The sequence below is a fragment of the Chroicocephalus ridibundus genome, chromosome 5 (assembly GCF_963924245.1).
Source record: "Chroicocephalus ridibundus chromosome 5, bChrRid1.1, whole genome shotgun sequence".
NCBI lineage: Eukaryota > Metazoa > Chordata > Aves > Charadriiformes > Laridae > Chroicocephalus > Chroicocephalus ridibundus.
Genome location: NC_086288.1, coordinates 54,167,728 through 54,195,604, shown reverse-complemented (window position 1 = coordinate 54,195,604; position 27,877 = coordinate 54,167,728). Strand labels below are relative to the sequence as shown.

The window sequence follows — 27,877 nt, the reverse complement described above, 5'->3', positions numbered from 1 at the left end:
ACCCTGCTCTGGCAGGGGGCTTGGACTACATGATCTCCAGAGGTCCCTTCCAACCCTATGATTCTATGATTCTTAGGCCAGGCTGGATATTCTCCTTAAAATCAGTTACCAATGCTCTGAGAAAACAAGTACTAGAGAGTCCCTTCCTGAGATACTGAGATGGATGTCTCAGTACAGTCTGTACAAGTGAAAGAAGCATATACAAGTGTGCAAATGTGTCTGTCTTTCAAATAAGATGGTTATTTCTGCCTTTGTTTGCTCTAAACGTTTTAAGTTAACATATGTCTGGATTGCTGCTGAGAGTGATCTTGTCTTTGACCCTTCATTTTCATCCCTTCCTTTGGGCCAACATGTGTATTTCTGGGCCACGGGGGGAGCTAGAGGAGGGCAGAGAGCTCCCTGAATGCCTGCAGGAGCCTCCAATAGTGCTCAGGTAGGGCAAGAGCAAGGAATGGGAGGAAGAGTTGCATTGTCTCTTTTACGAGCACCTACATTTAGATTTAAAGCTATTGTGAAACTACGTCTCTAGCACACAATGATTAACATTGGAAGAGACCTCTGCACATGGTCTAGTCCTACAGATATGTGTATATATATTCATCCAGCTCTGAAGCCCCAAACACCAGAAGGACATGGAGGCCAGAGGAGGGCCACAAAGATGATCAGAGGGCTGGAGCCCCTCTGCTATGAAGACAGGCTGAGGGAGTTGGGGTTGTTCAGGTCGGAGAAGAGAAGGCTCCAGGGAGACCTTACAGCAGCCTTCAAGTACCTAAAGGGGGCCTATAGGAGAGATGGGGAGGGACTCTTTATCAGGGAATGTAGTGATAGGATGAGGGGTAATGGTTTTAAACTGACAGAGGGGAGATTTAGATTAGAGATTAGGAAGAAATTCTTTACTGTGAGGGCAGTAAGACACTGGAACAGGATGCCCAGAGAAGCTGTGGATGTCCCATCCCTGGAAGTGTTCAAGGCCAGGCTGGATGGGGCTTTGAGTAACCTGGTCTAGTGGGAGGTGTCCCTGCCCATGGCAGGGGGGTTGGAACTAGATGATCTTTAAGGTCCCTTCACACTCTAACCATTCTATGATTCCATGATATATATGTCCATATGCGTGTGTGTATATATGTGCACGCACGCAAATACATACGTACATACGTGACTTTCCTCATGTTGCTGTGGGTGGAAGCCTGACAGCTGCTGGTATGCGAGTGGTGGGAGAAAACATCTCTGTCTCTCGGGTCAGGCACTTGGGCCACGCAGGAAGGCTGCAGCTCACCCCGAGCTCCTCAGAGGAGAGTCCCTATTCCTGTGGGGTTTCATTTGTTTATGTGTAGGACTCAGCAGCTATGTGGAAGCAAGAATAAGGATGTTTTTGTTATGCAGTGTGAGGCCTACTGAATCAAGTATACTATGCTTCTTGGAACATGCACGACTCGGACATAGAAATTTGGGATGCATAGACCATATCGTAACAAAACTCACGAAGGTAAAAAATGGTATTTATTAAACACATATGCAAAATACTTCTGTGTATTATATGTGAAATACACTCAGGCACTCTGAACTGCTGAAATTACTGGAGGCAATGTCACCAATAGCCTAAATGTTATAATTATTTTCAAATGAAAGCAATAGCTGCAAGTAGGCTCACATTTAGCTTTCTCTTCCCCGGGGCAGTGCATTCCTAGCAGGGGTGTTATCCTGCATCTCTGTGGAAAGCATTAGCTGCTCCGATAACAATGCAGCTTTGTGCTTTTAAAGACTACAAAGCAACCATGCAGAGCAGTAAAGTTCATTCTGAATATTTCTGTGAGAATTAAAACAGCCCAGTAGTATTTCATGTCTTACATTAGGGAGATCGTTTATTTTCCCTTCTGAAATTTGTCTTAAGGTCAATAAATACAACATCAGTAGAGACTACTTTTTTTTACAAAAATAATGAACCAGTGGGTACCACACCTACCCTTTACGTTTTATCCTTTTTACTTTGTGCTTCTACCTGATAATTAAACAGAAGAGACTGAAACTGGATAAGCAAACGTTATTATGGAGGAATGCACACAGTTATTCACGTCTTTCATTTTGAGGGGACTTATTTAATTTTTTGATGTATTTTAACTCTCAGGACATCTCCAGATGAAATAGAGTACAATATAGTTCCTTCTACATTCTTTTTTCCTAGAAGTATGGTTCAAACATATTACTTAACCACTACAGAGGCAGTACTACTAATAGACAACACATACATATTCTCGCACTGTAAGATGGATTTAATAAAACTATTGCTTGGAAAAAAAGCTGACACGTATTTTGATTTGTGCTGACATGTAACAACCAAGAGAAGCCAGCATTTTTAAAGTACCTCCTGGCAAGGTTTTGGAATCCACAAGCAGCATGGAAAATGAATGCAGTAAATAAATTAAAAACAAAAACAAAAAACACCAACCAAATGAAAAAAAGAACCCATACCCTGTAAGGATGGAGTAGGAAAAGGTGGAAAGCTTTGGTGCTTCTAATAGAAGAGAAAATGGAAATGTATCTGAAATGACAGGAAGAAATGTCTCCTGAAGGCAGTCAGAATTCCACTGCAGCAGGCTATGTACTATATTGTAGTTCTAGTTGCTCATCTACGAATGTTTGTTACGCAATACAGAAGTATGCAGAAGTGTTAATGCAAGAGACTACACACACAAATGCATTCATATATAAGACCAGCTGTTCTTAACACAGTTTAAGTAACTGTGTCTTTCCTATCCCACAGCTCAAGCTGAAACGATTCATCAGCTGGAAGTGCTACCTAACTGTACTTAGCGTTTCTCCAGCAAAACCCAACAGCTCAATCATGGACTCATGAAAAGTGAGGAAGCTTCCCTAAATTCAGAGGAAAAGAATCAGGTCCACTGCAAAGACCCAGGGGATATACATTACTCAGGAATCTCAGTGCTAGGGATGAGCACATGCGTATATATAGATAGATATATACATATTCTGTAGGACACTGAGAGTGGAATAGCAACAGAAGGGGGAGGAGTGATAGGCAACAGCTAGCCATCGAACAAGAAGCTGGGAACAAGTCTCCCCAAATATTTTTGTGGTCAGCAAATGAGGCTGCTTGAAGAAAAAAAATCTAGATGCATCCAACCTTTTGAAACGAGAGCCTATGCTCTCTTGATGTAGGCTTGTTGAACAGTATATGGGTTTTTTCCAGACTTACACTTGCAATACACTTTACCAGATTACTAGGTCAGACCTCATTACCCCTCAGGGGAGAAGACTAGTTTCAAATTAGTTTTAAGTCAAGAAACCCTATTTATTAATAACCTCGTGAGGTGAAGAGGTATAAGCACCTATACACTATATGGTTGCAGGTACAAACCAGTTTCTTCCAAATCAAGGTCAATGCTGAAAGGGAGACATCGCCAGAAGGTTGTTCCTTGCACTTAAATTCTTAATCCCTGCCCAGCCCTTTAAATTTTGTTGGATCTAAGGTCTTTATCTGTAAGAGATATCAGCAATTCTCTGGATAAGTAAGGTAAGGAGGATTGTGTAAATATGTACTACAGATACCTTCTACCAACATCTGTAGCAACTGTTGGTGTTTTGCTAGGGATCTGGATACAGTTTCAGAGAAAACACTGAAACCTCTACCAAGGTTTGAGGCCCTCATTTAGCTCTACCTTGCCTTTGTGGTTAATACAGAATGTTAACATAAACTCCAGCTGCTCAGCATATCATAAGCCCCTGTAAAGAACATGTAAATGCACGCTTGCCTAAACTAAACAGCCACCATGTGGTGGTCTACACTTGAGTGAATGTGATGTGTTTATGAATAGCACTTTCTAATAAATGCTGTACCTCTACAGCTCTTAATAATATTTAACTTATCTCTTTCTTTCAACAAAAATTATTTAGATAAAACAATACAGCAATAATCATCACATTTCAAACAGTAATGAATCTTTCTGGGAGGTCACCTACCATAGGTAATACAAGCAAGATGTAGCCAGACTGCAGTTATTCAGCCTGAAGCAGTGATGAAGAACTACATTCTTTATAAAAATAGCTTAAACTATTTTTAAGTCTTTGAACTATTTTTAAGACTTAAACACCAACAAAATGTCAGACAAAGGCCGATGCCAGTAAACACATGTCAACAGGAAAAGAAATACAGAACATGGGTTATGTACACTGTCTGCCTTAGGGGTGAAGTTAACCCCAGTACAAAGGAGCTTCACAAGACACTCTGCATCTTCACAGAATCATAGAACCATAGGGTTGGAAGGGACCTCTGGAGATCATCTAGTCCAAGCCCCCTGCCAGAGCAGGGTCACCTAGAGCAGGTTAGAGACTCCACCACCTCCCTGGGCAGCCTGTTCCAGTGCTCTGCCACCCTCAAAGTAAAGAAGTTCCTCCTCATGTTTAGGTGGAACTTCCTATGCTCAAGTTTGTGCCCATTACCTCTTGTCCTGTCCCCGGGCACCACTGAAAAGAGCCTGGCCCCATCCTCCTGACACCCACCCTTTAAGTATTTGTAAGTGTTGATAAGGTCCCCCCCTCAGCCATCTTTTTTCTTCTGGGTCTGCAGTTTTATTCCACCTTCTGGTGCGTTAATAGACATATTTAAGTCTCTGAATTTTTCCACTAGCTTCAATGCAAACACATACATGTGTAAAGAACTTTGCTTGATTGGGTCTCATGGGCAAAACCCTATTTTTATAGGTGTTCTTTTCCTACTGGAGTCATTTGAGTACTGTTGCATGTTTACAGTCTCTAGACATCCCTATGTAAAATTCCTTACTAAATTCCATAGAAATTATCGCTCTACAAAACTAGCTGAGAATGACACATACATATAATACATTTAATATGTAATATAGTATATAATAAAAACCAAAACAAATACAAGCCTGGTTAACAGATAGCCATTAAGGAGATCAGCTTGCAATACAATACTTATATATGTACTTCTGCTAAAGAAAGTCATATTTCTCAATTATCTATAGCTATACTTCCTGTCTAAATCTGAAGTATACTTATAAAAAAATCACGTTTTGGTAATAAATTCAAGCCACTGGTTCTCCCTGGACTTCCTTTCAAAATCCCAAATCCCTGACATTACTCAGACATAGGATACATGTTTCAATGGATTAGTAAATTATTGGTTAAACCCAGATGCTTCCCCTTCCCAGAAATTATGGCCTCTAATGTGCACCTTTTCTAAGGATGCATGCAACAAAATTCTCCCAAATTCTAGGTGTAGTTTCCATGTACCTCCAACTAATGACTCCCAAGCCACTGCACAACCAGTTTTTTTCACTTTTTCAGTTTTCAGAACTTGTTTTTCTGTGATTTGATGGCACATTTTTTTCTTTTCTAAGTTTAAACAGTGGTAATAAAACTGATTATTTTTGGTCTATTTAAGAACCTCAGTCACACAAACACAAGACATCTTAATTAGTACGGCACCAAGCACAGCAGTCTAAATAAAATTTTCACAGCTGAATGAACCGACATTTGGTATGAAAATGATCTTATATGAGACCAATATGACAAATCTCTCATAAAAGAGAGAACTAATATTATACAGCAATTCTCAGAAATTCACAGATAACAATTTTATATCATAAAACTCATTTTGCAAGAATCTGTCTCGGTTATCTTTTCTGCGTTTCCAGTCTCTTTTCAAGGATGTTTTCACTGAGTCCCTTGAGCCTTCAACGCATTGAAGCAGCCCCGCAAAGGCGTTGTGACTGACTTTTTTGTAAGCACTGAGTAAACCTAAATTAAGAGTACAAATACTCCACCTATCTGTGCAAAGCTAAAGAACGATCATCTTGTTTTAGGCCTCCTGAATAAATTCTTTTACTTCAGAAGAATTACTCATTTTATAGGGTTGAAAGTAGGGAGGCAGACCACTTGAGCTTTAGAGGTGACATTCCTCTGACTAAATGCCAACGCTTACAACATAGTCGTCTGTATCTCAGCTAGTTGCCCTAGGCCCAATGCACAGTCAATGGAGAAATTTAGCCTTCCTAAAATAGACATTTTGAACGGATCAGATTAATTACATCCTAGAGAAGCAGCCTTCTATCCCCTGACTGTAAAGGAAGTCTAGAGGGAACAAGCTCGGCTGTAGACCTGCTCTCTCGTGTGTGGCTCGAGTCTGGCAGGATGTATCTCACCCTTAGTGCTTATCAGCTTTCATGTGCCTTTAATTTGAAAATCTGATCCCATGTTTACTAAAACTAAAGTGAAAAAGAGCTTTCTCATTACAGTAAAGCCATTTAAACATAGTTAGAAAGTTGTGTAAATAGTCATATGTTATCTTCATACACGTATTTAATAGTGCTATGATTACTTATCATTTTTATGTCATCTTTTACCTGTCCTTATCCAGTTTTACTGAGAAGAGAAGTAGGAGAAATATCTAGACTTGCATTTTCTGAAGTACCTATGAACTGGCACCACTGGGAGCCGCTCATACAGAGTCTCCTCGGTTTCTGGCTCACTCGGCATGCACATGTTACAAGCACCAGGGACAGGCAGGACTTGTGAACATATGATGACACTTAGCTTCATATTCCCATTTTTCCAATACAGATGGTCTGAGTGAGTGCTTTTCTCAGTGCTTTGCAAGTACCAATAGTTGAGTCCTAATTTAGAAGTGAATAGATTAAAACAAACTGTTTCTCCTCAGTTAGAAAGCACATTTCCAAATGCTAAATCTTCAAGATTAGTAAATGTAACGTTACTTCATAAAAATGCATTCTCATTTCACTCTAACTTTGGCTTCCTCCTGTCACAGCCTCATCACAGGTCTTTTTCTCCCAGCCTCAAAACTCTGGTGTGAAAAACATAACAGATTTGACGTACGAATGAAAGATTTCATCCCACTGTCCCAAGAGAAGGGAGGAGGGAAAGAAAGCACTTCTGGCTCGTAGCTGTCACCCATGTACCAAGAGCAGCCAATGTGACAAGCCACCACAAACATAATGAAAATCATTTTAACAAACAGCAAACCTATTCTCTCAAGTCCCACAGATAAACAGGGTAAGGGTTTGCGCTGCACTCAGTACCTTTGCTTTTCCAAACCCACCAACACCAGTTCAGCCGTGCCGATTTAGCTCCAGCCCCGCAGTACACTGAATAAGGCAGTTAAGTATCCCATCACTACTCTTCTATATCCCATCACTACTCTTCTACACCTGATCTAGATAAGCATTGATGCATTTATTTCACATATCTCCCTCCTTGTTACTATTTGAAAGCATTCTCCTCTTCGATCAATGTCCAAGTTGGTTGCCCTCTGCTCCACTTTGCCTTTGGTTGCACGTCGAGTTGCATTCTGTCCTTGGAGGACAGTGACTGAAAATAATCTGAAATGAAATCCCCTACATAATTTCTACCCATGCTCTGTTGATAAGAAATCAGATGCAAACAAATTCCCATTGGCAAGACTCCATATTGCTGGACTGAAAATCACCATGCTGGAGCACCTCGGTCTCATTTCTTACAAGGGGGGACTTTCTCACCATTTGTCTTCTCAAGCAATTTGTCAGGATACTGACTCTATCATAATCTACTCTCACATGAAAATTCACAACAGATGCAGGTACTCGATAAAATACAGAGTAAGGCAAGCCAAAAAAAAAGGATAGCAGACAATTATATAGAGGATAGGGCACCATTCAGTACAAAAGATCCCCAGTATGGCACAGGCTTTTGCTTGCAAACAAGCATAAACATAAATAATAACTAATATCATTATTATGGGGTAGGATATTTACAAATGAAGTGATTTCATTGTGGAGACAAACCAGTTTAATGTTTTCCAGCAGAAATATTGTCATCTTTGGACAATGCAGTTAGACTGAGCTCATCCTACATTGTTAAGTGCCCTGTAGAAGTAGATGCTGACAGATGATCGTCTGGAAATGTATTTGGAAGAGCAGCTATCAGGCACAATCAATACACCACTTTAAATTTTCCCTTCAGAAGTTCATATTTTTAATCCGGAAACTGATAGCAATCTGACCTAACAAGAATCTTAGTAAAAATCCTACAATAACAACACAGCAAAAGAGTGATAACACATTACTTATCTTACAGAATACACAGTTCTTGCCTTGAAAGATTCTGAAAATGGGTGCACATAGGAAGAAGGTAGAAAAAAAACCTCTGTGAACATAAAGAAGCTAGGGCAACACAAAACTAAGTCAATCCCTTTGCTAGTCTTAATATACATTTTACAGTTGTTTAGCTAGCTTAATAATGCCATTTCTTAACCCTCACACTTGGAACAGATGAGATGCCGCCCTCTGATCCTTAAATTAAAGAACACGCAACTTTATGCTGACGAAACTTTTAATCATCCAGGACACACAGTCTACCACTGTCAGAATTTTAATTCAGTGACATAATTCCATGGTGTGATCAGATAAAGAAAGGAAAATAATGGTATCCTCAAAAGCCCGGATTCTAGTAATCTTCGCTTCTAGTCACAAGCCGGCAGACAAGCTGAATGTAAAACAAGATAATGGCAGCAGACAATGAAAATTCTCACTCAAAGACCTCTCCGCTGGTGTTCAGTGATTTCCCAGCAGTCCTATTATTAGGGTCCCAAGTCCCTGATCTTTCTCTTATTAGTCAATGACAAAAATTCACTTGCCTACAGGCAGAGGAAGAGTCATTGTAGGCACGGATGCTATTTCTTGAGCACAGGAAGATAGAGGCATCACTCTGTTTATAACACCAAATTAAAACATGAATAAAATTATGAAATGCTGTATTAGGTTTAGTACAGTATAAATAACGATTCCATAGGAAAATGCACTTTACGTGTGAAATCAGCAGCCACTGAACATTTATTTTTCCAGGTGGCTTTTATCATTCTGCTCTTAACAGTTTGAAAAGGCATCTTCCCCTTCAGCTTTGGACAACTTCCACCAGTGAATGTGGTGTATCTGTTTCCTCCTTACAAAAATCTCATTGGGAAGAAATTCTCACTTTAATACAGAAACAATGACAAAAGGAATTTAACATTTTCTTAGGTAGGCTTACCTCTGGAAGTGTCCAATAGTTACGCTTTTGGATAAAAATGATTTCTCCAACCCAAGGAAAAACCCTTTTTGTCATGCCCTTTGTCTGCTTTCATGTAGTTCTACCCTGCCAGACTCTATTATGACAGGGTACGGTTGCTCAATATTATTTCGTACCTTTCTGAACTATGCAAAAATGCTCTTTATTATTGACTGTAGCCAAACCACCCTGTGAAGTGCTATGGTACACAGAGGGCCATGCTTCGTTCCACCCCTCCCAGAGCTGACAAGAGCCTTCTGGAATTATACACATACTTTTAGTTGCTTCATTGCACTGGGTGCAGATGAACTGAATAGGGGACGGATTATTTTGGCAGACTACTGTAATGAAGTGAACTGATCCAGGACAGTCATGACGCCCTATAGCTGACCCTCGTGAATGCAATCAAAGAAAAGTGCATGGATGTGTGGAGAGTCCCAGCACGTCTCACGTCAGTGAGATAACTTGCATGGCTCTTCTCCACTGGCTCGCTGGGAGAAGAGCGCAGTCTGTAATTTTAATAGCAAATAATATAGCATTACGTGACACTGCTCACGTCAGGAGTACAGGGCTGAAAACAGCAGGTGAGATGTTTGCTCCATAGGCTGCTTGGCAGAAGGGGCAGGTGACCTAACACCTGTAAACTGAGTTCAAACGGTGACAAACAGTCCTATGGATATAACACCTAGCATTATTCCAGAAATTAGGTTTCCCAGGTAAAGTAGACAAATGCTTGTTTATCACAGAGTTTAGGAGTGTTCCTAAACTCACTTGAGTTGCAGGAGTTAAGATGAAAGCTTATAAACCAGGGGTGACTACAGCAAAAGTGGCAGATGATGCTATAGGATTCTTACATGCTTCTCTTCCTCCTATGCACTTCATTAAAGTGAAGGCTACAGTTTTAGACCGAAATCTCAGGAGTGCTGGGGCACTAGCAGGGCTGATGAGAGAGACGAACAGTGCACCTAAATCCTTACAACTTTATTATGTGTTTCTTTCAAGCATTCAGGCAGACTAAGTCAGTTCTCTCCTTCCCTCTGCACCCTGAGCATCTGCCATTTCCAGTTCCCGCTCCCCGTCCCATCTCATGAAGTCATTAATTTTGTATGAGTTATTAACATATAAAGAGCTGCTCTAGGGTACCAAGTGCTCTGTAAGTCACTGATGATAACTTGCTAGAAGGGCACACGCTTTTTTGGCTATATATATAGCTCAAGCTATAGCTTAAGCAAGGGCACATTCCTGTGATAATGTCTCTGGACTACTTTGGTCCTGGCTCAGTCGGGTGACTTGGACCATCCAGGTGATGCCTCCTGGCCAAAAACAGCTCCGCGGTCACACCTAGGAAAGCTGTGTACCTTCATTTCATGTATCTTTACTTTCAGATATTTACATTTAGATCTCGCTCTGGGTTGTGCAGATCCTGACTCACAGAGGAACGCACTTAGACCTGAGTAGGAAACAGCCCTTCCCTACGGTGATGTACAGGGAAAGGACTCCCATAAATATTGCTTCCAAGTCACCTCCCTGAAAGGAAAGAACTTAACTAGTGTAAATTCAAAGACTGAGACTACTTAAAGCACACTCAGACCAAGCTAAGGTTTGATCCCTATTTGGCAGAGTATTTTTTCTTTATTTGGTTGTTTTTCTTTAAAGCTGGCAGAATGACAACCCTAGAACAGCTGTTTTTTTGCAAGGGCTGGTATGTCAGGAAACCTAGCCCAAATGACCCCAAGTCTCAAAGACAGATTTCACCCTTTGCTCTCATAAAGCACAATAAACTTCAGGGCAATCTGAGTTTGCACTTAGATCTTGGAGCCCGTAGAGGTGCATAAACCAGAAAGGAATCCCCCAGTGCAAGTACAGCAGAGTCAGTCCCATATTGCTTAAAAAGATGTTACTGTGGTAGGAGAAAGAAATTGAAGGAGTTGAAAAGGGTTGAAGTCGTCTAAAAATCCCCAAACATCATACCTCTTCAAGATAGGTTTTGTTTTCCTTGTAATTTAATCAGTATTTCAGTTGTTTCTTTGGGGGACGCAGTCATGTGGGCCTCCTGCAGGTACCTGTAATTGCCCTTAGGTTGTACAAGAGCTACTGTTTACAGGGAAGCCTTCAGTATAGCCCATTTTTTACACTCAAACAACTTCAAAAAGTTACATAGCTGCAAAAGTTCCATATAAGCAAGAGGACAGACAAATGCGAACTCTGGAGAAGACGAGGTCAAAGGGGTGACAGCGCTCAGCAAGATTTTCCACACATGCAAAATCTAGGCTCGGCGTTTTGTAAACAATAACAAAGGAGAAGATCCAAAGGGATGTGAAGGAAATTGCAGCGTTGAGAGGCTGCGAGGCCCTGTCACTGCAGACAGACAGACGGGAACAGCAGTCACCAGGAGCTTGAGTCAGGTTAATTGGGACTTGAGTCAGGTTAAAATTAACTGCTGCATCTTGTTGGACACGGTTTGATGCAGATCGGCTCTGGGATCGGGCTGAGGATGTGGCTGTCACAAGGAGGAAGGTGTCTTGGTGGCTCCAAGCCGCAGCAGTGGAGGTCAGTGGGAGGGCTCCTTTTGGGGGCAGAAAGGTGGTTGTGGGGTGGGCACATCTACACACCTCCCGAGCCCGCTCCTGTCCGCGGGGGCTCCCGCTCAGCAGAGCAGCGTAAACATGGGCACAACCCCAAGCACTAATCTCACCGCCATCAAATGAGATAATTCATTTATTTAAAGCTGAGCGCTCGCATAAACACTCCTCCGAGCTCCAGGGAAAGAAGTGCAGGAGACCAAGAAGCTGCAAAAAGTGAACCAAGGACAGCAGAAAGTCCCAGAGAAGATGAAAAGTTCACAAGCCACAGGAACAGACAAACTTTCCCAGAGAGGGAACAGCTCTTCCATTCCCCAGAGGACGCTTGTTTTGTTTATCTGAGGTTTTTGGTGTGTGCTTTCAGCTGTCTGCATGTTTGGGGACTTGTTTTCATTAATTTCTGAAGTGAGAGACTTTTAGGTTTTTTGGGTTGGGGTTTTTTTTTATTTTTTTTTTAAGGTCTCTAACTGTTTTTTTCTCCTTTTAAATGAGACCTCACTTGTCAGCAGAACTAACTAACCTTGGAAATAGTATTGTTTTTGTAACCAGGTGGGGTCCCACCCATCTGCGCTCAGCATTATTCACGCTGGCCCCCATCCAGAATTTTCCCCAAGACTCTTCAGGGTGGATTTCATTCCTGTTAAGCTCAAAACAAAATGCCGTGGCCTGACCTAGCCTCTATCTCCTTTTAGCTCTCCTGGTTCTTCCTGAAGGACCCATCATCCCCTGTCCAAGGAGACTCGCAGCTTTGCATGGTCCTAAACTGTGCATGGTCCTAATGGCAAACACATGGTGCAGATAGAGGGATCAGGCAAGGAGAAGAGCTCTGTATATTCACAGAAGCTACTCAGCCTGAATGATTTTTTTCCCCCTCCAAGAAGCAGATCTTCTCATTTTCCAAAGGGTATTCTTTGATAATGTTGCGTGTTAAGAGAGTTGAAAATCAGTTAGCTCCTAACATTTTCAGGTATTTCTTTTCTTCTGCCTGTACCTCCCACAGCCAGCGACTGTATCCAGTAAGTATTTCACTCTATTCCCTAGCATGGACTTGGCTTACAAGAATAAATCCCACTCTCCGCAAGGGCAATTTATTTCAGTTTGATCTATGCTAAGCCCCAGCAGCCGAACAGCATCAAACAGTGGCCCCTCTGCAGCTCAGCTGCTGGCCACCACCGCCCCGGTGACACTCAGCAGCCCCACTTCTCCTTATCTAATGACTTTGCCTTTGACATTATCTGTCTTATTTTCAACTCCTGCCATTTTATCATTTCCTCACTGCAGCCCACCCTGCTTGCAGGGCTGAAACGATGTCTTTTTGTTAGGTCTACGCCAGCAGCAGGCAGCCAGCTGGTTTGCTGCGTGCTCATCAAGCAGGAGCCCCCAAACAATGAATTCCTGCGGGCAGCTTCCCATCTCCTCCTCATGCCCCTGCTGGGATGGGACCACTTACGGCTTTGGCCTCTTAAAACCCCTCTACCAAGTGGTTGGGCAGCTGTGGTGCCTGGCTGCGGAAGCTCGTGGTCCAGAGTTTCAGCTTCTCCTGGCCCCGTCTCCTGCCCGGGCAGAGATGCTGGGCTGAGACCCAGGGGCTGATGCCGGCTCAGCAGTGGGGACGGGCACCGCTGACACGCAGCGGCTGAGAGCACCATCTGAAACCACCCAAGGATGTCTGTCTGTCAAACCCTTCCCCTCAGCTGCCAAAATCCTCAGGGACAGCCCCAGCATTGGAAGACAGACAACGCGCAGCATCATTTTGGTCAGGCTCCTTTTCACTGGGGTTTGCTGGCCTCTGGGGCAGGGGCTGAGCTGCGGCCACTGCCCTGCCCGGTGCCACCTCAGCAGCTGGGGCCATAAAACCTCTCAAACTGACACAGCCCGCACAGAGGAAAACCTCAGAAGTCATTCTTTCCATAGCCAGCTAGCCAATTCACATGGGTTTTTTCCTGATAGACTAGATAACCATTTTGCTAAACATATTCCACACTTCATGAGCGTTTTCCTTGCACCTGCTATTGCATATTTCTTATGGCATTTCAAGCTTCCTTGCCCAAATCTAGTACTAAGGTAGCTTTTACCAAGAACTGGCTGTTTAAAAACCACAAAAATTAAAGATAACACCCCACTTTCAGACATCGACATTAGAGTTTGAAGCTCGGGGCCTTAACCTTTTACTTGACACTATAACAGTAAATATCTATATTTATTAGCAATTAGTCATTTTTCTCAGAAAACCTGTGTGGCAAAGGCAGCTCTAATACATATCACCTATACATATACACACTGTCTCTATATATCATATTTACATATCTACAGCCTTCCGGTACCTAAAGGGGGCTTACAGGAAAGATGGGGAGGGACTCTTGATCAGGGAGTGTAGTGATAGGACGAGGGGGAATGGTTTCAAACTGAAAGAGGGGAGATTTAGATTGGACATTAGGAAGAAATTCTTTCCTGTGAGGGTGGTGAGGCACTGGAACAGGATGCCCAGAGAAGTTGTGGCTGCCCCATCCCTGGAAGTGTTCAAGGCCAGGCTGGATGGGGCTTTGAGCAGCCTGGTCTAGTGGGAGGTGTCCCTGCCCATGGCAGGGGGGTTGGAACTAGATGATCTTGAAGGTCCCTTCCAACCCAAACCGTTCTATGATTCTATCTGTATATATCACATATACATACAAAGATATGCCCGTGAAGGAAGTGAGAATTACACACTAGCAATTCTGCCTGTCCCTGTTGCTTCCTGCTCTCCCATCTACCTGTTAGCTTGGACTAGGACTAGGACTTGGACTTGCCTGCAAGGAAGCCAGGCACGAAGTGACAACCTGTCACTGTACTGAGCCCTGGAAAGGAAGGCAAGAAAGTTGTACTTACTGCAGCTGGCAAGAAAAGGAGGCCAAAGGAATTTGAAAACAGCAGCGGACTTGGTGTAACAGTAAGAACACAAAATATTTTAAATTTCAGTAAATTTAAATTTCATTTTTTTTCCAAACCAGACCAAGGTCAGTAGGGAAAACCAAACAAACACACACAAAACAAACAAATGAAACACTTACAGCATGTTAATAATGTTTTGCATGCTTAAAAGTGGGATGTTGCAGCTGATTGCCTCGGAAAGAGCCCTGAAATAGCTACGAAGGCACACATTCCCACAAAAAACAGCAAACCGCTTAATCTGAGAAAGCTACGTTATTTCATATAAAAATTGGAGAAGTCTGAAAACACTTCTTTATTCCCTAACATTTATGTGTTCAGAAAACACCTAAATTAATATAACTGCATCAACTCCTTAGTAAAAATAATGCTGAGGACTAGAATGAGACTGGAGAGCATCGACTGCGACAGGCTGAAGCTGCAACGGCTTGTGAATGATTTCCCAACGCCATTGAGACGTAGTGGAAGTCTCTTCCACTGCTTTACAACCATCGTATTTTATTAATCAGCCTAACAGCACACGGTAAAAACGGAAATCTGCCTACAAAGCTGGCACATATGGGAAAAGCTCACTCCTCGTTGTTTTATTTTAAACGAAACCTACAGTAGCTCCCATTGTTTGTTTTGTTTTTCCCCCCAGACTAGACAGCATGTGGCTTATGAGCCACACTGATAGATGCGATAAAGCTCCTGCCAGAACTGATTGATGACTGCACTAGGAAACGCTGTGAAGGTCACACTGTAATTCTCTCTTTGCAGCTGCTCCTGGTAAGAAATGGTACAGCAAAATAATATCTGGATCTGCTAATTGTTAATAACAAGGAAATTCCCTCCTTACCTTGCCTTATCTCCTCTTCCAGTTTTGAACAACAGGAATGCTGTAAGCATGTGTAACCGATGAGAGACCAGATAAGTTTCAAAGAGATACTTAAACATACTTTAATGGACAAAAGAGAATCCACCCACAGCAACTGGCCAAATATGGAGCCTTTATATATTTGAAGGCAGCACATAGTAGTTTAGCACGAAAGCGGCATATTAAAGAGTTTTCACTATTTGCCTCTCTGCAAAACTGAGATAACATACCACAACATATTCTCTGTGAGGGAGTGCTATCTCTGCTACTGTGAATACATGAATTAAGCTCCTTTCCCAAAGTCCGTTCATTTTAAATGAACCAACCAAGTATGCTCATTAAAAGTGGCTACCAGTTCAGGATAAATTCAGCAAGCCAGAACATCAGTCAGTCAAGTAGGACACCAAAATCTTGTTTTCCATATATGTTTAGATGTGAGGAGCACAGTGATAATAGACTTTGGGGAATTCACAAACATGATATAATGACAGTCTCCTAATGAATAATATATATTTAGTGCAAGTCATAGCAATTACCTCACATACATAAAGTGCTGTATTTCTTGGGGGTAAAAATGCTGTTATCTTTGAGATATCAGCTACACTGCAGATTAAATTTAAAACCACTTGCGTACTCTTTTCTGGCACTTAATATTAATGGATGGAAATATTTTTATTCAGCATTTTGTACTCATAAGGATTTTGGCACTAACATCTCTCCTAAAGAAAGACAGCCTTTTTCACTCAGCTCAAAAATACATGATGGCCAAGAGACGCTGCAGCAGAAATCCCCCAGATATAGTCAAAAAATCCCACCACTATGTCACCATGAGAGGAATAATGCACTGATTTCTTAAAATGTTTATTTCTTTTTCAGTTTAGGAAAGAGATTTAAAGAAGACAGCCCTATGCAATTTTGCTTATTTTACTGCCAAACAGACACCATCAACTTTTAAGATACCACTACATATAAAGAGCAATATCTCTACAAAATCAAACCGATAAAAAAAGTCCTCTTAGGAGCTTCTTTCCTAGATTTCTTGATGGGCACTGGTAAAATACACAACAGATATTGATTCATCCTTTTCACAGCCTAGCGTATTCTCCCAGGGCTGCTCTATAGAGGTGACCACCACCAGCTCATCTGGACATTGCTACGTGTTAAGGGTGCTCAGCACCTTGAGCACTCAAGCCTTACTACGCACTATACGTCATGGCCAACTTTCTGTTCAGGGGGCAGAGGGGTCATAGACAGCAGACAACTTTATCTCTCTGCCATTCAGGATTTAATTTCTTGCCATATCTCTGGAGCATGGGGCTTATGTCCCAAAAGGCTCATTTGTTATCTGCTATGAGACATCCCCCTTTCCACAAACCCGAATTATGTTCCTACAATACTATTCATTAGCACTACTAGCATCAGCATGTGTTTCATGACATGGAGAGTCAAGAGTTAAGTTTAAGCAGAGAGTAAGAGCTATTTAATCTATGTTACCGTGCTGTTGCATATGCAATACAAAGACAAGACCTTCACATATAGGCAGATGTGTAGGTACAGTCCAAACACCTGCACATTGCACTCAGGGTCACCCCTGTGCAATTGCAGCTACATGTTTTCTTACCTGCTCGTAACGTTGACAGACTATTCTCGGTATTGCTTTATTCAGACACTCCCCAGAAAGACATCTGGTATGGTATCAAGAACTTAAATTTGCTCTAAGGCCAGCTGAGGATGCTTCATAGTAGAAAAGCTAACTCCTAAATTTCAATAGATAACCTTAATAGATGTAGTATAGGTGTACATTGAAGCCTTAGCTTTTTCAGCCCCGGTTCAGAGTTCACAGTAGTCCTTTGGTTGACTTCCATTTTTCTATTTTTTTTGTTGGGTTTGACTATTCGAGTTCAATTGGGAGCCTACAAACATTTTATATTAGAGTATATTAACCTGGAATAATACCTACTGAGTGTGTATCACACTCACCTGCCCAGCCCAGACAGACAGTTCCTGTGCCAGATGAAACACTGTATTTGTCAATAAACCGATGAATCAGAGGAAATTCAGGGTTATAGCAGTAGCAAGGTGTCATTCCCATCTAAAACAAGTTGAATTGCATAACTGGAAGGGATGCATCATGTTTTTTTTTTTTTAGAGTTGACACAGTTGGCTTTAGTGTGACTAAAACCATAATGACATAGAGTGAACTAACCAGTACGGGAGTTTGGAAGCGTAAGTCCCTGCATCCCACCCTCCCGCTTCAGCAAGAGATCTCTTGCAAAGGAATATGAAGCACGTGCGTTCCTCCTCCTCCTCGCCCGCTCCTTGCAAAACAAAGAGCGCAGCTTCAGACAATGCAGTTAACCAGGCGGGCTCTCCTAGATACCATACTCCCATTGACTGACGTATCAGAAACGCAAACTTTTGAAAATGGACGGAAATTAAATTGGCCGACCCCAGATTGCATAAACCAGCCCTGAACTGCTGGCTCTTTGTCCTGGGGCAATGTCTCAAGGAAGCCTGCAGTGAGCAGCAGGGCAAGACAATTCCTGATCTGACCTTACAGCAGGTTGTCTTCGCACCACTGAAAGGAACAGCACAGTTAGTCATATGTGTACCAAATACTGCCTGCCCCCGCTGAGACTTCAATATTTATACATATTTTTTAACGTCTCTGACAGTATCCCTTCAATTTTGAGAGCTTCAGGAGATGAAAATGAAAAACCTCTCCACTAAGGTTGTAAGGTTTTAAAATATTGTGAATGGCTGACCTATTGAAGTGTCTTTGCCTTTTACCCCTCCTTGTTGCCACTGCATCAAGAAACACTGCAAATTCAACCCCCACAGATCTTCCAAATCTAAAAATCTACCTGAGACCGGAGAACACCACATAACACTTTGAATTTTGCTGACATATTTCCTAGGAAACACCAAACGGTGCTGTATATCACCAAAGGCAGTGAATATCTGCTCATTGTTCTGTGCGCAGGCTTGTCACTGCGATCACTGGGTACCCACAGACACAAAGAAAACTGTAAATGCTTCCTTTCAGAAACCATTTCAAATTCTTAAACCCATCTGGTGCCCTATAGACCTAGAAAGACAGGACGGCTCTCCCTCTGGCTCTAATGTAGGATTTGCTCCACTTCCACCCCAGTCCCAAAAGGAAAAACGATTGTTCAAAAGGAGACAGTAATTGTGTGGCTCTTCCTATGGAAACCACCAGGAGGCATAAGGGATGACTGAAGGGCACCAAGTGCCCATATAGGAGGGCGCTGATGGATGGATCCATCTGGCTGCCAAGCTGTTCCCTTTTCCCCCTGCGCCGACCCCTCCCGGAGAAGCGAAGAAAAAGAACTTCATAATAGTGCTATTTTTATAAAAGAAAAAAGTGGCCATGTAACACTGGGAGCAAACGGCGACAGAGCACCTGCAAGGGCGAGGTACTAGTTACGGCAAATACCTCCCAGAGCCGAACCAAGCCGGGCTGTGACATTTTTTTTCCCCATAGAACAAAACAAAGAACTGCACAAAGAACAGCAGAATCTGTCAGCTTAGGAAGCCCTAGACTGCAGTACGGTATTTAATTAGATCTCTCTGGCTCTGAGATGTATTATTTTCTAGTCAAATCTCAGCCGAAAAGTCATTGAAAAGGTATGATAAATAAAACAGACACAGGCACACCAAGTGTTTCCATCAAACCGATCGTATAGGATCCAGAGGGGAGATTAGCTAAATACTTCTCTGTTCCTGACATCTGTCTTGTCTTGCATCGCACCCTTCAGAAGGGTGCATTCATTTATCTGCGCTGCCTTTCTGGGCAGGTGAACGCCTCTGTTTCCGAGGGATGCCTGCCTGAATCCATTCACCTCCTCCAACTCCAGAGCTTTAGTTTATAAAGCAACATCTGCTTTTGGCTGTTTATCTGGCCCGTTTGGCGCCTATTATTTTCCTACCAGCTAAATGTTTGGCGAGTTTCCTCTATTTCCCCCACCCAAGACACATAACGCGCACGGAACCGACAAAGTTAAAACTGAGTTTCCACAAAAAACCCTCAGTGGAAGAAATCAAAATACGTCGCTGCGAACTGAACGGCCGCCTACCAATGGCAGGCTGCTTTTTCGTGCTAACCTCGCTCTTCAACAGGAAATAAAAAGGAGGGGGTCGGACGGGGAAGCCAATGGGACAGATCTGGAAGGATGGTTCTTTTCGCCTTTGCCCTTACTGAATCCAGCACCGTAACATGATGCAATCTCGCCGCTATGATGAAAGGGGTTCAAATGACAGAAGCCTGGAGAGAGACCACCTCTCCCCACCCTAAAAGGGAGAAAATAATGAAACTCTCATCGGTACAAAGCAGCAGCCCGGGCTCCCGCGGCTGCCAGGCCGGTGCCTTTACCCGGGAAGGGATGCGAGTTTCGGGATCGCAAACAGAGGGTTTCATCCCGGGTATCTCAGCCGGATTTCGGCTCTTTCAAAGCCCGGGTGCGGGCCGCGTCGTGCGGCGATGCCGGGGCCCGGCGGGGAGCCGAAGGGGACGGCAGCCGCCGGAGCTGCCGCCGCCTGATGCTCGGGCTCCCTCGCAAGCTTTTCCCATGTGCTTCTCCCGGCCAGCAAAACGAAAGAGACTTTTCCTTCTTTCTTTCTTTTTTTTTTTTTTAATTTTTTAGGCTTTTTTTTTTTTCCCCAGCAAGCCCCCAGCTTTGAACTGCTACCACGGGGCTGCCCGGAGCAGCAGCGGGGTCTCGTCAGAAAAAGCCCTTTTCTGAATCCAGCCCTTCCCCTCCCTTCTTTCTCCCCCCCCCCCGCCCTCCCTGCCCGCGGAGCTGAGGAGAGAGATGCTGCCTGGAGGCAGAGGGGGAGCGGGGGCGGCGGGAGCCCTCCTACCTTTCCGGCCGTCCTGCCGCGGCTGCCGGCGCAAAGCGGGCTGCGGGCAGCAGCGGGGGCGGGCGCAGCTCCGGCCGCGGAGCGCAGCTCCAAGCCGGGGAGCGCAGCCAGCACCGCACCGCACCGCACCGCACCGCGCCGCGCCGGGGGCGGGGAGAGGCGGGGAGCGGGCGGGGAGGAGGCACCGGCCCGCCCGGTCCCACCGCCCCCGCGCCGCGTAGCCCCCGCCCCGCGGGGAGGGGACAGGGGACAGGCGGAGCCAGGGGAACAAAGGCGCGGGGGGAGAGGGGGGAGCGGTGCGGCCCCCGCAGCATCCCCCCCGCGGGGGGCGGCAGCCGCCGGGCAGGCGCAGCTTCCCCAGGGGCAGGTGAGCCGGGGTGACACCCTGCGAGGCAGATGCTGGCAGTTCAAACGTGGGCTTCCCGCCCCTGGGTAAAGCATCCTGGGTGGATGGAGGCTTTTTCCCCGAGTGAATGCTGAAATACTGCGGTACCATAACCGGAGCTTCCCATTTATCCCCAGGAGATGCTGTCGCTGGCATTCGGCTGTGGGGGAATGACCCAAATCATGGAATTGGAGCTCACCAAGCATATTGCCATTCATCACAATTTAAGCCCTTTTGCTAAAACGGTGTAAAATCACGCACAGACCCAACATAAAACTGGGTTCCGTTGCCTTAGTTTAGCTCGATGCAAGCCAGATTTAAATTGAGCGCAAGGTGGGACAGTTTATGTTGATTAAAGTTTATACTGATTAAAAATGCCTTCTGAGAGCTTAAAGCAGGCTTCAGTTTTCAGCAAAATTGCAGGCTGAACCAGTGCAAACGTGCACATGGACAAGGTGGGTAAACGTGTTCCAACTTCCACAGGTTCACATAGGTTCACATATTTGTTTTCTTCTCTACCCACAGAGAAATTGGAAAACTGGGGTCACAGCGGAAGAACATCGGTTAAGGCAACGCTATCTCTTCATCTGTAGTCCAGCTGGGTGTTAGAGCATCTTTTCTTTTACTTCAACTGTAACTGTTGGATGCACAAGTGTTCTCTTGTGAGGAGTATATGGGGCATTCTACATGCAAATTCATCATTCTGTACAAGCTCATAGCTTATGTTGTCGTGGATCTTAGAGCATACAACTCATTAAGCGTCTTTATTTTTTGGTGAATAAAGTTTGGTTTGATCTGGCCAGGTTTAATGTGGTCTTCTGTCCTGTTTCATCACTCTCTGTCATTCCAATAGGGTCATACCCAAAGTAACAGATTCAGCAAGGGAAATTTCTATTTATTCAGCATTTACACTGCATGGCCAGCTAGGATATGCACGAGATCTCTGTAGCATAAACCAGGAGTGCTGAATTCACAGCCCAGCCTTGTCAGGACAAATTATTTAGCCTAAAATCTCATTTTCAGATGTTCTCTTTCTTGTATGCCTGTGGGTATGGGCAGGGAAGGACTTGCCTACTGGATGAGCTCTTCTGACAGCAGCGGCCTGCTCCTACCTGCCTTTTTTCATTCCGCTTGTTGGGAGCTGGCAGGAGTGGGGTTTGGAGTAATTAGAAGTAGTGATTTTTCTGGCAATATTAAAGGGCTTAGTCAGCCTTGAAAAATTAAACCGTAGCTCCTCTTCTCCATGGTTCAATTGCTTTCAGCTATTGCTGTCTTAGAGCTACTTGATTTGTATCATGACCTGAAAAACACAATCACTAGAGAGAACAATCCAAGAATCTGCTGTAAAAGCACAGCTCCTGGCTGCTCTGGTGCATGCAGTGTAATCTGTGCATAGCACCACTGATTTCTATGCTTGCTCTGAGCACTTCAAGGATTTGGTGGCGTTACTGCCTCCAGTTTGATAAATTTTAATGCCCACATTATATTAAATAACACATCAGTGTATTGCCTCTGCCTGCCCACACATTGTGTGGCCCTTCTGCAGTCTGTTAGCAGGGTGCTTGGTTCTAGCAACACTGCAGGGTATTTCTTCCACAGAAATGTCCTGAAGATATTAGCAAGCTGATCAGCAAAGAAACGAAGATGAGAAATAGTCATCACAAGGCAGGCACAAGAAAACAAGCACTTTATGCCCTATGCCAGATAAGAAAGTGGGATAATAAGGGGTTTGTCCTTCGGCTGTTGGACAGATTGGCAGGGACTTCTTGTCTTCTGGTGGTAACTCCACAGGGACTAAAGCATGGGCCATACAATCACAGAATGGTTCAGATTAGAAGGGACCCTCAAGATCATCTAGTTCCAACCCCCCTGCCATGGGCAGGGACACCTCCCACTAGACCAGGCTGCTCAAAGCCCCATCCAGCCTGGCCTTGAACACTTCCAGGGATGGGGCATCCACAACTTCTCTGGGCAACCTGTTCCAGTGTCTCACCACTCCCAGAGTAAAGAATTTCTTCCTAATATTTAATCTGAATCTCCTCTTTTTCAGTTTAAAACCATTCCCCCTTGTCCTATTGCTGCACTCCCTCATAAAGAGTCCCTCCCCATCTCTCCTATAGGCCCCCTTTAGGTACTGGAAGGCCGCTGTAAGGTCTCCCCAGAGCTTTCTCTTCTCCAGGCTGAACAACCCCAAGTCCCTCAGCCTGTCCTCATAGCAGAGATGCTCCAACCCTCTGATCATCTTCATGGCCCTCCGCTGGACCCGTTCCAACAGGTCCATGTCCTTCTTGTGCTGAGGACTCCAGAGCTGGACACAGTACTCCAGGTGGGGTCTCACCAAAGCCGAGTAGAGGGGCAGAATCACCTCCCTCGACCTGCTGGCCATACTTCTTTTGATGCGACCCAGGATGTGGTTGGCTTTCTGGGCTGCAAGTGCACATTGCCAGCTCATGTTGAGCTTCTCGTCCACCAGCACCCCCAAGTCCTTCTCCTCAGGGCTGCTCTCAAGCCATTCTCCGCCCGATGTGTATTTGTGCCTGGTATTGCCATGGTCCAGGTGCAGGACCTTGCACTTGGCCTGACTGGACTTCATCTATCTATCACAGAGACAAACATCAGACAACACAAACAGTTCCTCTGGAAGACAAAGTCTCTAAAGCTGAGGGGTTCAAGAGAACTCTTTTCTTGTCAAATTCTTAGTTTCCATGACGCTGCCTTTTAAAATGGCATTTTCCCCACCCCCAGTTCTGAGTTTGGCCATATGCACCCTGTAAGCTACTTCAGCTGCAAAACAGACCTCAGTGATTCAGTGGATTTCTTTCCCATGAGTCTTAATGACACTATTTAAATAAAAATACTATTTTATAGAATTAAAAGGAACAGCATATAACTCACCTCAAACACAGTACGATCAAAATAAATCAATTAATTATCAAGGAGTTTCTTGCATGGAAACTGAAGTCACGCCATTAAAAGGAAATCTGTGGTTCACAGTAACTGTACGTCATACTTTGCACCCAATAAACTTCTTAAACTAATCATCTTCTAACACAAAGTAGTAGAAGGCAATTTTGTATAAATCTCCCAATTCAAAAAACACATCCTCCATGTTGGAAAAAGCGCCTTCTAGCTTTAAGACCAAACACCCATGCAATGTTCCAAATATTGTCTTTGTTCTCAATATTTCACAATAAATTCCCACTCTGTCAAGAGTAACTACTGTAGAAATAGTCTTCACAACTTCAGGCATGACTTGAAGCTGAGACATAGGGATGCCCTTATCTTCCTGTAATCTTCTTAGTACTGGTTATCACAAAAAAAAGAAAATAATCAGAACAAAAAAAAGAAAATAATCGAGTAGTGCCAGCAGTATCCAAATATAGTTGTTTACAAGATTGGGACTCTGACCATCAGATAATCTCCAGTGTGTTGAAGGAGAAAAGTCATGACAACGACAGGACATATTTATTATCTTTAGGATGTGCTTAGAAGAGTTATTATGCACGTTTTAAGAATTTTTTTTCCCTTGGAAAATCAACATTGGATGAAATCTGAGAAACACAGCCATGAGAAAAAAAATCTCCAACCATTTGTTGTGATTTATGTCTTGTAAGGAACTCCAAGCAATTTGGATTTGGCTCCCTTAAATACTGCAAAAAGGCAGGAAAACAGTACTTTAAGCATTTAAAAGTATGGGTCAGTTTTTGAAGATACACTCGATTCCACTTCAAATCTGCCTTGGAGTGAGTCCACAAGCAGACAAGTTGCTAGTTTTAAGAGGCCCCAAAACCTCAGCAACATCCTAGTGAGAAAACAAGTATAAGAAAAGCTATTGGATGATGTGATAATTGGCATCCCCTAAAAGTCTGCTCAATACTTTTCAGTAAGACCTTTCAAGATGTTTCTACAAGAATATGGGGTGGGGGTGGGGGTGTGTCAGTATCTTAAAGTGAAATCATAGCTGTAAGAAAGAGCTGTTATGGTCTTGCCATTTGGTACCAAAAAGGCTGTCAGCACAATCTGCCTCTGGGTTCTTTTGGGAGGGGGGGGCGGTTTGAGGGATTTTGTTGTTTGATCAGACATGAAAAACCTACAGTTGTCAAAATGTTGACTTCATGGAGAGACCTGACACCGCCCCATGCAGAAGACACTGGTGTGTTGGGCAGGGGAGAGGAGGGCTCCCTGGAACAAGCCTTGCTTCGGCTGCCTCCATGCCGTGTCCGACCTCCTGCCCTCCCGTTGTGTCGGCATGGGGGGAACGGATGGTCTCTGGGAACTGTGAAAAGCAGGCAAAAATACAGCGCAATCTGGGCTGTCAATAGATGGAGTGACATTACAGTAATTGCCACTCTCTTCAGTAAAACATAATGATGGCAGGATTTCAAAAACAGAAGGCAAGTTACAGCTTTTTAGAACAAAAATCTTCTGTTACTTTGAAACTGCTTTTTCTGTAAGGAAAACATCAGTGTTTCTACAGCTGTCTCAGACGCTTGGGGCATTTACAAACTAGGAATAAATGTCTTTTACCCACAGCAGAAAGTTCTTGATGAAGGGTTGGTTTTTTTCCTTTCTTATCATATACTGTGATCCTATTACTGCAGAATCTATTGTTATTAATACTCTAATACTTGACATCTTCCTGATTTTTTTTTAAAAAAGTATCTTTTTGAAGTATCTCTTCAACGAGCTGTTTTTTCTTGGGTCACACATACTTTCCCAGTTCAGTGGGAGAAAAAAATAATTATATTTTACATATACTTTAAAAATTTGTTTCAGGAATCTCACAGTGCTGAGTATATACGTGTCCCAAAAGGACTTCTTACACGGGTAAAACTTACTTTCATAGAAATGCCATTCACCTTTCTGCAGAAAGCAAATCTGAAAAAGTGTGCATTATAGAAACTTCAAGAAGAGGGATTATGCAGCTTTTGTATCATGCATGGGCCTCTCCTAACTCTCTAGAGATACGTATTCTCCTGTGTAATAAAACTATTTGCAACTATCTTCTCTTCACAGAGATGTAAAAGATCTTAAATTAGGCTCTTCATTCCACTGCTAATTGATTTTGAATCAGGGTGATGGAGGGAATACCTAAAAAAGGATAATACATGCTTCGTAGAATCTTAATGTGTAGCTGAAAATGGTTTATACTTGCCATTCGTAGTCTTCTGCTTGAGGTAAAGATAAACAAACAATCCCTCCTTCTGATTTCAGTTTTAGAAGAATTTCTATATAACCTGACCTTTGGGGTCTTGTGCAGGTAGAGATTGCCAGTGATTTCAGTGGGCTTAGCATTTAGTGCCTGACATTTTCAAAATGCTATGCTAACATCCTTTTATTAGCTGCATATTAAAACCCCAGCATTACTGAAAAGTAGTTCTACCTTTGGGTCCTTAAAAAAAAAAAAAATCCTACTCTTGTTACTTTTATTTATATATTAAGGTTGAACCCACCGGGCGAAGATTTCCAGTAAATCTCACCTCCTTACCTGCGCTTCCTTTGAATTCAAGCAAGATTAGGCCAAAAATGGAATCTCAGCCCTTCCCTGCCTCTTTTTCCCCCAACATTGTTCAACAACGTATGAAACTCTATACCTTCCTTCTCCTTTATCATCAAGATCAGGCAACAGCCATTTCTTAAACTTATCATCGGTTAAAATAACGCCTGTGTAATTCTGCTGAAAATCTCAACTATTCGGATAAACCCGCTGTGTTGTTTTACTTGTGCGTTACTTCGCACTTGTTCCTACAGAAACACACTTATGTAAGCACTGGAAAAGCTACTTCAAGTTACTCCTTATTTACACCTTATTTACTCTTGACTTGACTCACTGGGATACAATGTCACTTTTTTACATGAGTAATTTTCTTATTCCTTCAAGTGAGCTTGGCCAGCTTTGCTCTCAATGATACTTTCACAAGTAACAAAGCCATACTTTTTCTGCTCCAAGCCCCCTTTCCAGTATTTCCATTTAAACCAATGAACTGGAAGGATTTTGAAAGAAAAAGACCTTATTTATGGTTGGGCATGTGCTACTTTAACGTTTGCCTTCTGTACAGTGTTTGGAAATAAAGGTCTGACGATGTAGAGTAAGTATATTTACAAGGTTTGTTTTGCAAGTATTAGGCCTCTTTATTTCTTACTGAATTTCTTACAGGAGACGTTTCACCATTTTTTAGTAAGCAAGATGAGGTTCAAGCAAATTTTCACGAATACTTTTAATTTCAGAATAATAGTTGCCAATCAGTTGCCAAACTGCTATTAATATAGAAATACTAATTCTAGTCATCTCGTGAGGCCTGAAATATGCTAATTGATATGTGAGCCTCTTCCAGAGGTACAAAGGCAAAGTAAATGTGAAAGCACATTAACTGATATTTATATTTTTATAGAATACTTTAAAAAACATTTATAGACCCTGGAGGAAAGTGTCTGCCTTGAAATTCAGCACTTCATAATAACCTACAGCAACAGAGTTCTCCCACTGACAACAGGAGTTCATTCTTCTGTAGAACACTTTAATTTTAGCATCTACTCAAAAAAAGAGATATATTTCAACTTCTATCAGGTATTTATATTCTCTTCTGTGACATTTAAAGTGGAATAAATTATTTCAGTAGCCTTTGATTACTATGTTATTTTTATTGCGCTATCAAAATACCCAGTTATTACACTGAAAAAAAAGGATTAAGGGAAAAAAAATGCAATTTGAACAACTGGATGCTTATACAGTGACTCACAAAGTCCTGCAGGCACTACCATCTATCAAAAACTAGCTGAGAGATGAAAAACATCTAGTATAAAATTGGCAAAAACTGTTGACCCCAAAGTGTCTGTATTCCAGATCCCTAACTTCACAGAGATTTATATTTTTTTTTAAGTTTGACAGGCAAAATTGTCAAGTGGCATGAAGGGTATTAACCTGGTTCCACAACTGAATTATTCCAGGCCAGACAACTTGGAAAATTCAGACAACCATTAGCAACTTCAATTGTTTAATTTGCTATATCAATCATCTTACCTATTTAATTATCGGTTAATAGAAAAACGCATAGATAATAGTGTAAAAAAGTAAAATTACTCATATGTCAGAGTTCAGGAGCATGTCCACTCAGGGAAAAAAACACCCAGCAGCTTGCAATAGTGAGATTAGCTCTACCAGGGCTTCAG

The 27,877-nt window shown here is 42.9% G+C and overlaps 1 protein-coding gene across 3 annotated transcripts in view; it reads right to left on the bottom strand.

Moving 5' to 3' along the window:
• The window catches only part of AFAP1 (actin filament associated protein 1), a 120,318-nt gene extending 99,856 nt beyond the window's left edge, over nt 1-20,462 (bottom strand). For all 3 annotated transcript variants that reach the window (XM_063335942.1, XM_063335940.1, XM_063335943.1), the window contains exon 1: nt 20,323-20,462. The gene's annotated coding sequence lies outside the window, so the exon portion shown is untranslated. The remainder of the gene's footprint in view (nt 1-20,322) is intronic.
• Nucleotides 20,463-27,877: the final 7,415 nt, after the last annotated feature.